This window comes from Myotis lucifugus, unplaced genomic scaffold (genome assembly GCF_000147115.1).
Source record: "Myotis lucifugus unplaced genomic scaffold, Myoluc2.0 scaffold_20, whole genome shotgun sequence".
NCBI classification, from domain to species: domain Eukaryota; kingdom Metazoa; phylum Chordata; class Mammalia; order Chiroptera; family Vespertilionidae; genus Myotis; species Myotis lucifugus.
In genome coordinates, this window is record NW_005871068.1 from 10,048,538 (window position 1) to 10,061,862 (window position 13,325).

General features: G+C 37.7%; 1 protein-coding gene and 1 pseudogene across 1 annotated transcript in view; both read right to left on the reverse strand.

Moving 5' to 3' along the window:
* The window catches only part of DMD (dystrophin), a 2,279,750-nt gene that overhangs the window by 1,563,319 nt on the left and 703,106 nt on the right, over positions 1–13,325 (reverse strand). The gene's annotated exons all lie outside the window — the stretch shown is intronic.
* On the reverse strand, positions 5,800–7,713 carry LOC102429160 (annotated as a pseudogene).

The following is a 13,325-nucleotide window of genomic DNA, read 5'->3' on the forward strand; positions in this document are numbered from 1 at the left end:
TTTTCTTTTCTTCATTTCCACAAATTAAGAGTTAATGGTTTTGAGCCCAGCCAGTGTGACTCAATGGTTGAGCATGGACCTATGAACCAGGTCACAGTTCAATTCAACCTGCCCGGGTTGCAGGCTCGATCCCCAGAGTGGGGCATGCATGAGGCAGCTGATCAATGATTCTCTCTCATCATTGATGTTTCTATCTCTCCCTTCCTCTCTGAAATCAATAAAAATATATTTTTAAAAGAGTTAATGGTTTTTGAAACTACTGAGAAAATACCTAGGAACCTCATTATGTTGGTGAGTCAGAACTCAAAGGTAAACTTCAAAATGATCCTTGTAAGACAGATACTGATAGCACATTCAATAAGGGGACAACAGAACGGCAGCTAGATGACACAGCCCAGGCTGTGATAGAGACTTTCATTTTATGACAGAGGACGCTGAGCAAAAAGGAAAGGTAACATCAATATTTTCTAAAGGAAGGCATGTGCAAATCCACTGTTTGAACTCTATACCTTCCACAATTCCTATTACTTGCCTTTGATTTTTAATATCAGCAAAGTTAACATTCTTCACTATTACAGAATATCTCACATAAATGCTATATTGTGCTTGTATGTTCTATTTAAGAAGAAAAAAAACACCATCATCTGTACACATATGTATGTTATGTGTAAGTGTGTATTTATACTTATTAAAATAAAGTCTCATCCAAAACATTTTTGAACAAAAGTTTCTGGAACCAGCCCTAGCTGGTTTGGCTCAGTGGATAGAGCGTCGGACTGTGGACTGAAGGGTCCCAGGTTTGATTCCGGTCAAGGGCATGTACCTTGGTTGTGGGCACATCCTCAGTAGGGAGTGTGCAGGGGGCAGCTGAATCGATGTTTCTCTCTCATCGATGTTTCTAACTCTCTCTCTCTCTCTCCTTTCCTCTCTGTAAACAATCAATAAAATATTTTTTTAAAAAGTTTCTGGAACCAAAAGTGTTCATCTTTATACCTAAAAAGCTGCCACTTCAAAGACTGATGGTCATCATATATCTGTCCTCCTCTACTTCTTACACAGTAGTAGACAGTTTAGGTAACTATTTGTCTATCCAGGATATAAACTACAGTTCCCAGCTTCCATTGTAGTTTAGGTGTGGCATGTGACCAAATATTGGCCAGAGGGATAAGATGTGTGCAACTTATTTATCAAGAACAAAGAATAAATATGCCCTCCTCTTTACCTTTCCTCCTCCCCACAGACAGTGATACAGACATGGTGACAGGCTATCCTGGATCATGGGGATGAAGGCAGATCTTAGGAGGTAACAGAGCAACCAGGCAAAAGGGCCTTGGTCCCTGGATGAGCTCTGTGAGGCCGGGAACACCCACATTTAGACAGTAAAGTTACATACTTCTGAAAGAGAAATTAACTTGTTTCTTAGATAATCAATCACTAACTTTAAGAGGCAGTATTTAGTTGGAATTCACATGTTAGGAATTTAAACAATAAGGATTTCCTGTAAGCAAAAAATATCTGAGGAGACCAAATCAATTCCTAATGTTATTCTCCCCAACTATACTTTCAAATAGGCCTAATGCACATATACACTGAGTGGCCGGATTATTATGACCACCTGACGTTTGTAGGCAAATTAGCTATAATTTCCTGCTAAAGTTGCTAGAGGGCCAGACCATTATAAACATCTGAATAGCACAACATACCTAAGTATCGTTGCTGATCAAGTTCATCCTATCATGTTGATGGTGTATCCCAATGGAGATGGCTTCTTCCAACAAGCCAATGTGACATGCCACGGTGCTCGTATTGTGCAGGAGTGGTTTCAAGGACATGAGGGAGACTTTACCTTGCTTAGGTGGCCCCCACAATCACCAGATCTCAATCCAATTGAGCATTTGTGGGATGAAGTTAAAAGAGCCATCAGGCAGCTGGTTCTACAACCATCAAATCTCACAGAACTGGACAGTGCTATTCATCAGGCATGGTGTCAGATTCCTCGCATCACCTTTCAACATCTTGTGGAGTCAATGCCAAGAAGCATCGCCGCAGTATTGAAGGCAAAAGATGGCCCAACAAAGTACTGATGGGGTGGTCATAATAATCTGGCCACTCAGTGTATGTATGTGTGTGTTCGTGTGTGTGTGTATGTGTGTGTGTGTATAAAGCCTTACATATTTTAATCACTTTTATAAATATCTAAAATATGACTTGTTGGATGATACTTATAAAATAAAAATAATTAATAAGCATATTACTTTAGGCAAATGGTTTTACTTACCAAAATTTTTCAAAACTAAATATATATAATGAAAACTCATTGTTTTCCAAAGTCACATACACTGTCACTTATATAATATCCCCCCAAAATCACTGCAGTCTGTAGAGTTTGCTATAATACGTACAGACTATTCAACAGTGAGCTATGAAGGAAAGTTAATCATTATGTTTTTCCATGTGGCCATTTAAAAGTTTGGGTTTTTTTTTTTTTCTTTATTTCCTGAATAATCATTTAAGGTTCTTAGCTATTTATTTGTTTATTCAACAAGTCTATATTTAACTAAATTTGAAGTTATCATATTATTCTGCAAAAATATTAAACTTATCTACAGCTGTATCAAGCCCCCTTAATTAATATTTTAATGTAGATTTATTCTTCCTATTAAGCCTTAAACTTTTTCTGTAGAGGGCTCAATACTGACTATTTTCAGTTTGCGGCCACTGCAGGCCAGTTGCACCTACTCAGACCTGCCATTGTAGATTGTGGCACAAAAGCAGCCATAGTTAACACATAAGTGAATGAGCATGATTGTGCTCCAATAAAACTTTATTTAAAAAGAACAGGTGGTAGACTGATTTTGACCCTCAGGACCATAGTTGCCATCACCTGATAATCTATTTGCTTCCCATATTTAATCTCATTCATTTTAATGGACTCAAGAACAAGCCACTGTTGATTATTTCCTCTCTCTCCAACCTCTATCCCTCAAACTGACCCTAATGCTTGTTTTCCCACTCTTGTATGTCTGAATTAGTCTTCTCTAAAATTTCACTGCACTCCTGACCATACCCCTAACCCTGTATGTAACAATGTCTCAAAGGCATCAGAATATTATATATATTTAGTTTTGAAAAATTTTGGTAAGTAAAACCTTTTGCCTAAAGCACAGAACCAGTGCTTGCCTTCAGGGAACTTCAAGTATGTCTTCCTTTGAGTGAGTTCAAGTTCCCAAGGCTCAGGAATTTACAAGCAGTATGTGGTTGAGCAAAGTTATTAACCTCAGACTCCTGGTACACACTTCAAAATGGATATGATGATATTAACTTAGAGGGTCCTTGTGAGACCCACAGATAATATGCACATAGTTTCTATTAACATTCAGTAAAACCCTCCCATTCAGCCTTTATGAAATTGCATCCATTGCCTCACTCTTCTTATTTAGTGCAACATAGAATAGCGAAATAAGTAGAATCTACAAAAGGGTGTTTGGTTTTATTGAGATTCTAGGATGTAAAACAATATTCAACTAGACCTGGCTGATTATGCTCAGTGGTTGGAGCATTGGACCGCAGACTGAAGGGTCCAAGTTTCATTCTGGTCAAGGGCAGGAATTCCTGGGCCCCAGACAGGGCACGTGCAGGAGGCAACTAATCGATGTGTCTCTCTCACATGAATGTTTTTCTCTCTCTGTCTCTCCCCCTTCCTTCCACTCTGTCCAAAAATCAATGGGAAAAAATATCATTGGGTAAGGATTAACAGCAAAAAAATTGAACTAAAGTAACACATTTTTGCATAAGTAGGTAATTTTCCCCCAGACATAATGGTTATTTCCACTTCCTTCAGGTATATCAGCTACTTGAATTTTCCATCACCTTCCACATATATCAATAATTTCTTTTTTTCCTTCATTTATTTTACATGCTTTTGTCTCCTTCCCCTCTTCCTGAAAAGGTGGTGTGGCATATTCCTCAGAAAAACCCTCATAGTGGACTATGAGTGCAGAGTTTTGTTTATTTTGTTCACTATACAATATCTGATATGTAGTAGAACATAACAGATATTTGCTGAATAGATTAATGAATCTCTTAACATATGCCAGATAACAATTTTCCATACTTTAAGTTAATAGTTGGGCTTTTTTTCCTAAGGGGATTAGACCAAAGTTACTGGGTCTTTCCATGTCAGAGCAGAAAGCAGAAATAGCATATCACATTAAAGTTGGCCTACTTCGAGCACATGGTGAGAAAGCAGGGGTCTTTTTTAAAAAAATATTTTCATTGATTTCAGAGACGGAGAGAGAGACAGAAACATCAATGATGAGAGAGAATCATTGATCAGTTGCCTTCTGCACGCCCCCCACTGGGGATCGAGCCTACAACCCGGGCATGTGCCCTGACCTGGAATGGAACCGTGACCTCCTGGTTCATAGGTCGACACACAACCACTGAGCCATGCTAGCCGTGCAAAGCAGGGATCTTTAGAAAAGATAATAATGCTGGGGAAAATAGAAGTAGGAAAAGATGAAGACCAAATATGAGACAGATTGACTCCATAAAAGAAGCCACAGCCATGAGTCTATAGCAGTGGTCGGCAAACTCATTAGTCAACAGAGCCAAATATCAAAGGTACAACGATTGAAATTTCTTTTGAGAGCCAAATTTTTTAAACTTAAACTATATAGGTAGGTACATTGTTATTAACTTAATTAGGGTACTCCTAAGGCTTAGGAAGAGCCACACTCAAGGGGCCAAAAGCCGCATTTGGCTCCCAAGCCGCAGTTTACCGACCACGGGTCTAAAGGAACTGAGCAGGTTTGCCGAGGAAGGACATTGTGGACATCACTCATTCATAGGGTTGGCATGAGTTGGAGCCAATTCAATGGCATATAACACACACTTTTTGTATATAGTACCTGTTGCCTTGCTCTGTACTGTCTCCCTATTGTCTTCAAGGAAAGAGATCCTTTCTTTAAGGCCTTTAGAGGTTGACATTTGTAAGGAAAATGTTAATGATATTAAGCCCTGGAACACTCTGGGTAGATTTCATTACCAGCTGCAAATTGTGACCTCTGCCTCAAGGCAAGTAATAAAAGACCAGAACAGTGAGTCCTCTGCCCTTTTGGTGCAGGTAGACAAGAAGGTGAAAGTAGAGTCAGCTAAAGACAATGGGCAGTTTTTCAGTTTTATCACTGGCTCCTAACAAGACTGAGCATGCTTCAAGTTTCTACTTCAGGATCCCACTGACAATTAAAGCTTTTCATCTTGGGGTTCAGAGACGAGAAGAGTGCATAAGGGCTCCTTGCATTTGATAAAAATAAAAGATGTGAAACATTTTGACAAGTTTTATTCTCATTGTACTAACATTTCTTACATCTTGAAGTAAAAGAGTCAAAAAGCAGGGTGGTCTATAAGCTGTCACCCCATAATTTAGAAAAGATACTAAAAAAAGATTTAAGGAGGTATATATGGTGGGTCAAAATAGGTTTACAGTTTAAGTATGCAAAATGCAGAATTTATTCTTGTATTCTTATTTGTTAATTATTGTATTATTTTCCATACAAACAACTATAAACCTACATTTGCCCACCTTGTATTATAAAATGGGCCAATGGAAAACATGAGTAGCAAAGCAAACAAAGCCCCAAGAGAGGCTGACATAGAAAATACGTCATAAAGACACACACACACGGAAAATTATTTCTGTTAAAATGATTTTCTCTTTTTTTCTTCAACAATTAGTTAAAAGCTGTCTAGCAAGCCATTTATTCCACATCCACCTCTTCTTTTTTATTCCTAGTTGCATCACTTTAAACCACTGGCTCTCAACCAGTGGCTATTTTGCTCTCTTGAAAACACTGAACAATAGCAGGAGTCAGTTTTGCTTGTCACTGCTGCTGATGGAGGGTACTGCTGACATCTAGGACATATAGTAGGTAGAGGCAAAGCATGCTGGGAAACATTCTCCAATGCACAGCTCAGCAGCAGCATAAGGACCATTACCATTCTACTCGTCCCAATGGCAGTGGTGACACCTGACAAAGCCATGACTTTACAAGTAAACATTCCACAATCACTCCCATTCAACTGTTGAGGATTCTCATGTGGCTTCATGCTGTAGTGCGTCCACTCTAAAAGATTCAGATCAACATTTCTTTTGGTCTTATTTTCATCCTGCAAATACTGAAGGGGAATTTCACAGATCCTGTTGCCCTTCTGTCCCATAGAATCCAGATATTTAAGACACCTTTTTCTTAGGTCTATCACCACCAGGCTCCAATGTACCTTCCGATGAATAGGCACCAGAATTAGTTCCTGTTCAAAGAGATTGACCCCTTTGGTCCATCTTTTCACTGCTTGGTAACCCCCAGACTTTAATTTGGGATAGAAGAAAGTACTGAATGCATGAAGTACTGGATAGCCTTGTTTTTTACTTCTTTCCATGAAAAGATTAATGTAAAAATTAATGACTTCATCACTGAGCCAGTGAAAGTTCCTCAGGGTCTGGATGTCCCCTCGAGTGATGCGCAATTTGAAAGCACTACTTAGGATCTCATCCTGTGGGCCATGGCCCAGAGAGTTACTGATTTCCTTTTTCATGTCCTCTGTAAGTTCAAGAAGATCATCTGTTCTTTTATCTCTCTCTTTGCCTGAGAAATTTTTTTCTTTTGTCTCAAGTGTTGATATTTTCCTCCTGAATAAGCCGTTGCTCCCACTGCCCAGGCGGAGTCGGGCTGACACTTTTCGGACAGGTCAGGTTCCAACTGGTGTCCCCTCCTACCTTCATCTTCAAGTCTAATTCCAACTGTCTTCTCTATGTCTGAAATTCTCCCCTTTGAACACCTCTTTTCACTCCTCATTGGACATAGAGGTCCCCTTGTTTCAGCAGCTCTATATTGTTTTGGAACACACTGAGTTGTTCTGACTCCATGACTTTGCTCTTCCCCCCAGCCTTTGGTCTTTAATGTATCCACGCGACATCTTTGAGAACTATGATGAGTTGAAGTTACAGGAGGAACAGAGTTTCCATGAACACCTTCTTTAAGTTGCTCCAATAACCTTCAGTACTTCTCTCTTTCCTCTTTTTGAACACCCTCCTCCACAGTACAATGGGGACGCCTCAGACCCTTGCCACCCTCTTCAATAATCACCTCTGTTACAACCTGTTCCTGAGGTTTCCACATTAAGGAACTCTCTGGATTGTCTTTGCTATGGTGGCAGCCACCTGGTCTTCTATTATAGCCTTCTGAGTTCAAAGTAAACCCAAAGGAAGGCAGGGCTCTGCAAGGCTGATCTCGAGTTACTGTCACTCTGATCTTTGGATAATCACTTATTCCATTAGGAGATTTATTACCCGGTTTCAGCATGTTGTTCCAGGATCCGGAACCTGTCAGTTCACAAGATGAAGAGTTTGAAAATACCTCTCCTGAAGGAGCCGCATTCCGTGTTCCGTTACAAGCAGAAGCTACAGAAGCTACCATGGGCTTTGTGGTCAGCTGGAATGGGAATCCAAACAAGCTGGCAGCATTGTAGAGACTGTTTTTCACTTGGTGAATAAAGCAATCTAATCTTGGTCTTTTGGCTGGTATTTTATCAGTGTCCACTGTAGAAAACAGAGTGCTGCTCGAGCGCCATCGCTTCAGCAGGGCACGCAGGGGGCACCGACCAGTCGCAGAAGCGGAAAATGGTGCCGAGAATCCTAACCAGCCATTTGTACATACCAAGCTGAAGCAGCAGTGGCGGCCAACACACCCCGAGACACAAACCCCAGAGCTGTCTCTGCCGCTGCCGCCTTTGACACCTCAGCCACCACAGCCAAGGCTCAGTGGCAGACTCCAAAACCATGCCTTGAAATAACACTATAACTATACTAATAACATTCTCTCCTCCATCGTTTGCTTACTTCAATCCAACTCGAGATTAGTTGCAAAGTTTGTATTGAAAGTGTTATTCTCATATGCTACAACCTTCAGTGGCTTTACTCTCAGAATAAAGTCCCAAATTCATAACCTATCATATAAGGGGCTCAGATGTTTCCTTCCATTCTCTCTTTCATGGCTTTGTAAAACTACATATAACCTGTTTCATGTTACACCTTCCTATTTGTTTTTTTTTTCTACTGCTACAAACATATTAAAAACAAAATGAAATAAAAATTATTTCCCAAACACATTTAAATCATATCCTCCTTCAAGTTCCAGCTCAAATTTCATTTACTCTATAGCTTTTCCTGATTCATTACAATGATGCTTTCCAATTTTGTAAATTGTTTATCTTCATAAAAATTATATTTGTGAATGCACATTCTACATTTGTAAAATAATTTGCTCAATAGCAAATTTGAGAACCAATTCAATTTAGCTGCCCTATTCATTTTTATCCAATCCATCAGGTTTTTTTAATCAGGCTAATAAAATTTCACCTTCTATCAGCTAAATCTAGATTTCTTAAAATGTCAAGTGAAAATATTTTTATATTTATAATATGATTTCAAAACCATACTGATTTAATTTGTAATATTTTAAATAGATCTAAATTTTTTCTTTTAATGTTTCTGTGTGTAGATGTGGAAGATTTTACAACTCACGTACTTATGATGAGAATATTGCCCAATATTCATTTTTTAAATGCTCTCTCCATGGCATGAATTTCTAATAAAATTCAGTTCCTTCTTAATGGTTGATAATACAGAATTTTACCTTGAAGGGAGAGCTCAAGTGCTTTAAAAGCTTTTGGAAATATCTGAGAAATAACATAGTACTTGGAGCTATTTTCCAACACAAAAAATATTCAGTGTATTTGAAACACTTTAAAAAAGGAAAATATGTATTATATTTTTTCAACTACTCTGCGATGATATAACTAGAACACTTTTGTGTAGTAAAACGATTTGCTGAGACTCTCCTGTTTTACTACAAAATATTATAAGTATTCTTCTACTTATAAGTGTTTCAAATACACAGGCTTTTCACTGTGGATAGCAATGCCATACAGGGCTTAGCAAAACTAGGTTTACAGTTGCACTGTGACATTATTTTGAGTTAATAAAGTTCTTGTAATAATCATAACCTATGTGTCTTTCCATATGAACTGTAAACCTACTTTTGCCCACCCACTTTTGCCCACCCCTGTATATTATATAAAATGATCCCAAAACCTGTATATTAAAAATTAATAAATTTTTATTTCTTTCTAAATTTTAAATAAAATATGCATATGAAGAGACACTGTAATGATTTCTTTAGAATACCAGAGGATCGTCTTGTGTACCTCCCAGGTAGGTGCTCCCACTTTCTAGATTATGCTCTACTGTAATGCTTTCTTTATCCTCTAAATGCCTATAGGAGTTATAATCAAAATACAAGTATCATGCATGAAGTGTTTACCATTTATTAAGGTGTAGTGAAGTACGTACACGATTAAACTATCTAATTTAACCTTAGAAAATAAGGGATTATTACAGTCCACATTTTATAGTAAGAATACCAGATTCATAGAGATTAAGAGCTTGCCCAAGGTCACACAGTTAATAACGAGAGGAAATGGGAGTTGAACTCAGTATTTGTCTCACAGAAGCCTGCAATTTTAACTATGTTGCCAGAAATATTTTTAATATCTTAAGGGGCAGAAGCATTACTCTGAGAGAGCTAGATAGGTAAATTTGCATTTAAAAATTAAAATGTAACCCAGCCGGTGTGGGTCAGTGGTTGAGTGTTGACCTATGAACCAGGAGGTCACAATTCAATTCCCAGTCAGGGCATATGCCGGGGTTGTGGACTTCATCCCTAATATAGGGGGCATGTGGGAGGCAGCCAATCAATGATTCCCTCTCATCATTGATGTTTTTGTCTCTCCCTCTCCTTTCCTCTCTAAAATGGATAAAAAGTATTTTAAAAATTAAAATGTAAAAATATACCATATTTTATATAAATGTAATAATTATAAGCCACTCAAACAATCCTAGAGATATTAATAGAATTTTCTGATTCATCCAGTCTCTCTTACCCCTAGTCCTTTCTAATTTTACATGTTTATAATATGACTAGTGGCCCAGTGCACAAAATTTGTGCACATTAAAAGGGAATTAGAGGAAATATTTTAATATTGCCATTTGCCCTTTCTCTATAATAGAGGTGTCATAGATTAAAGAAAATTAGTAAAATGTATATGAAAATCTCCCTCCTGTCAGAGTCTGGGGCACACCACAGGACCCACAGTCAAGTCCCTGCCCACCCGCACATGCCTCAAAATCGTGTGAGACCCAGACGCAGCCGACCCCACCCCTGTCAAGCCTTGCAGGGTGAGGGGCACAGCCTTAGGTCCCCTGGCCCTGGTACGAGGGCACGAGTGTGTGATAACAATTTGTATATTAGCTCTTTATTATATAGGATTAGCTTTGGTGTACAATATCTGTATTCACAATAGATAACTTGTTCATATAAAGATTTTTTTTAAAATCTAGCATGAGCTTCATTAGGACAGTGCCTTAAAATTTATATATTTAAATGTTTAAATCACCACATAAAATTATGGATACTATAAGATATGTTGCAACAATATCACTGGGATTATTTTATTGATATATAATTATACTTGTAACATGTTGACATTTAAAACATGTCTATTGGAATATTTCAAAGTGTTTGCTCTACTTTGGAAAAGAGGAAGAGAAATAAACAGAAGGAATAAAAATATTTTCATTGTTCACATACTGAGATAATTAATACTATATTTAAAAACAATGTTTCACTATATTTTTAAATACTCTTGAATAGAATCAGTTATCATTTTCTTGATTTGTATAACCCTTAAAATTTTTCTATAAAATTAGTACTTATTCTCTAAAAAAGTATTGTTTACATGTTGACCTTCTTTCATATTATACCAGGAAGGGAGCAGAATTATCACCACATACATAAATTAAAACAATGAATTAAATCCTGCATATTAAAATATGGTAGCAATTAAAAACCTTAACATGAAGATGAATTAAAAATCATGCAAATGAGCACAACAGGAAGGCCAAACGTTTTTGTTCTGGGGAAACCATAAATCAGGAAAAGGAAATTCATTTATGCCAGAAGGGAAATAATCACAAGTATGTTTCAAATCTCCTGATTTAGAAATGCTGCGATTCTGCTCAATCTGACCTACAAACCTTTTCAGATAATCAAATTGTGCCCAGCCCTGAAGGAACACACATGATATTTGTTTAAAAGGATGGTGATTGCCTTGTAAATTTCTTTTACAATGTTATTAACACGAGCTGCTCCACAGACTTGGCAAACACTGCTTATTTCTCCCACTGTCCCAGAAGAACCATAACCCGCCAATTATTGTGGGAATAGTTTATCAGAGTATGGATTATCTGGAGTTCCTATTTCTCTTTCATTTGGCCTATTCACAGCTCATTAGCACCTCAATAAGAAAGTTCAGGCTAAGGAAGGAAAGGCTGCCGAAATTTTAAAAAATTAAATTTGCTCCTTATAAGCAGCATATACTGTGGAACCTTGGTTCGCGAACTTAATTCTTCTGGAAGGCTGTTCAAGAATCCATTTGTTCAAAAACTAAATCATTTTTTCCATTAAAAATAATTTAAATTTAATTAATCCATTCCAGACCACAAATGATTCCATGTTTTAACCTTTCTTAAATACAGCATATGTCTAATGTACTGTATAATCTATAAACAAATGCTTCTTTTTAAATTTATCAAACCACCTCCTACTTGCCTTAAATGAATCACTTTCAGCACTCGTTCCAGGGATGTCTTTCAGGAAGTCAGTATGTAGCATCTTGGCTTGTTCATATATCACTGCCTCTGAAATGCTGTCACAGGCTACCTGCTTTTCATTTACCCAAATCAACAAATTTTTCTACCCCTCATTGCCTATGATCATTGTTTCTTTCACCCCCTTAGCAACCTGAGCACTTTTGATGGCCTCTTTATAATTTAACATTGTGATAATCATCCATTTGCCAGCAACAAAAGCAAAAACACACAAAAATATTCACAGCACAATTTCCTGAGAGGTTAACAACTGAGGTTTAGAGGTAAACTGACATCCATTCTCTCCTTTATTTGTGGCCCGAGCAATGTTTTTTGTCATACTGAAGGGTTGTCAGGTTGAGAACCAAAGTTCTGTTCAACAACCAAGACATTTTTTCCAAAAACAACTTGGTCAAGAACCAAATTGTTTAAGATGGGAGACTTTCAAGAACTGAGTTTTGACTATACAGCAAAGCATTTTAAAATGCTAGAAAAATTAGCCAAAATGGGATGTACAAAGATATTTAATACACTGGCAATTTGCCTTTACTGATTTTTCTCCCACTGTATTGTCTGAAATATTGACTGATTGATTGGAGGTTTTAGCATCCTATAGGACTCCAAGTCCTTAATTTTTAGCATTTAACAGATATCACTTTCCAGTGAGCGATATATGAAACTGATTGCCAATATATTGAGCATTTTCAGTATGGGGACAAGAAACTGAAAATCAGCTTTCCAAAAGAAGATTTCTGACACCTAAATAGTTTCTTGGGGAGAAAAGTGTTTGCCTGGTAAAAAGAATCAATTGGAAAGCTGTTTGTTTGGTTTATGCTTGCCTGTGCATTTGATGCCACCAATATTGCTGACTGTCCTCTAGAAACAGAAAACTACTTGAGGTAAAGAATAATTAGAACTGAAGTTTAGAGGGCCCTGGGAGGGGCACAGCATGGAATACGGGGAGTCAGGGCAGAAAAAGCCACTGCTAATGAATGAAAGTATGACCACCTGTGCCTTGGTTTGCAGCCTGGCATGAAAGCTCCAGGCCAAGCCCAATGCTCCCCACCCCCACCAGTAATGCCAAAGAACCATCAACATGGTGGCGATCCTGTGTCCAAGACAAGTAGATCTGCACACTATGAATTTATGTCTGCACTAAGTACTTGATAGAACTCTTAGAAAACAGTGTTTTGTGCCCTCAGATGATATGCTCATGAGTTCCATGTTCTGTTTTTCAGAAAGACTTATGATTTTATGATTATACATATTCATAAACATCCCAAAATATATAATTATTTTGAAAACACTAAAGATAATGTACATTTGGGGTCACAAGTAAGTGTTTTCATCATTTTTTACCAACCTGAGATATCTACATGGTAACACAGCCAGAATAGTTATGATCAGTCATGGAGAATAACCAGGAAACCCATCCCAAGGGAATGGTGATTTTGTTTATTAAGTGGAATTCATTCCTGGGATGCAAGGTTGGCAAAATATCCACAAACTGATTAACATGATATACCACATAAACAAAATTAAGGGTAAATATCACATGATC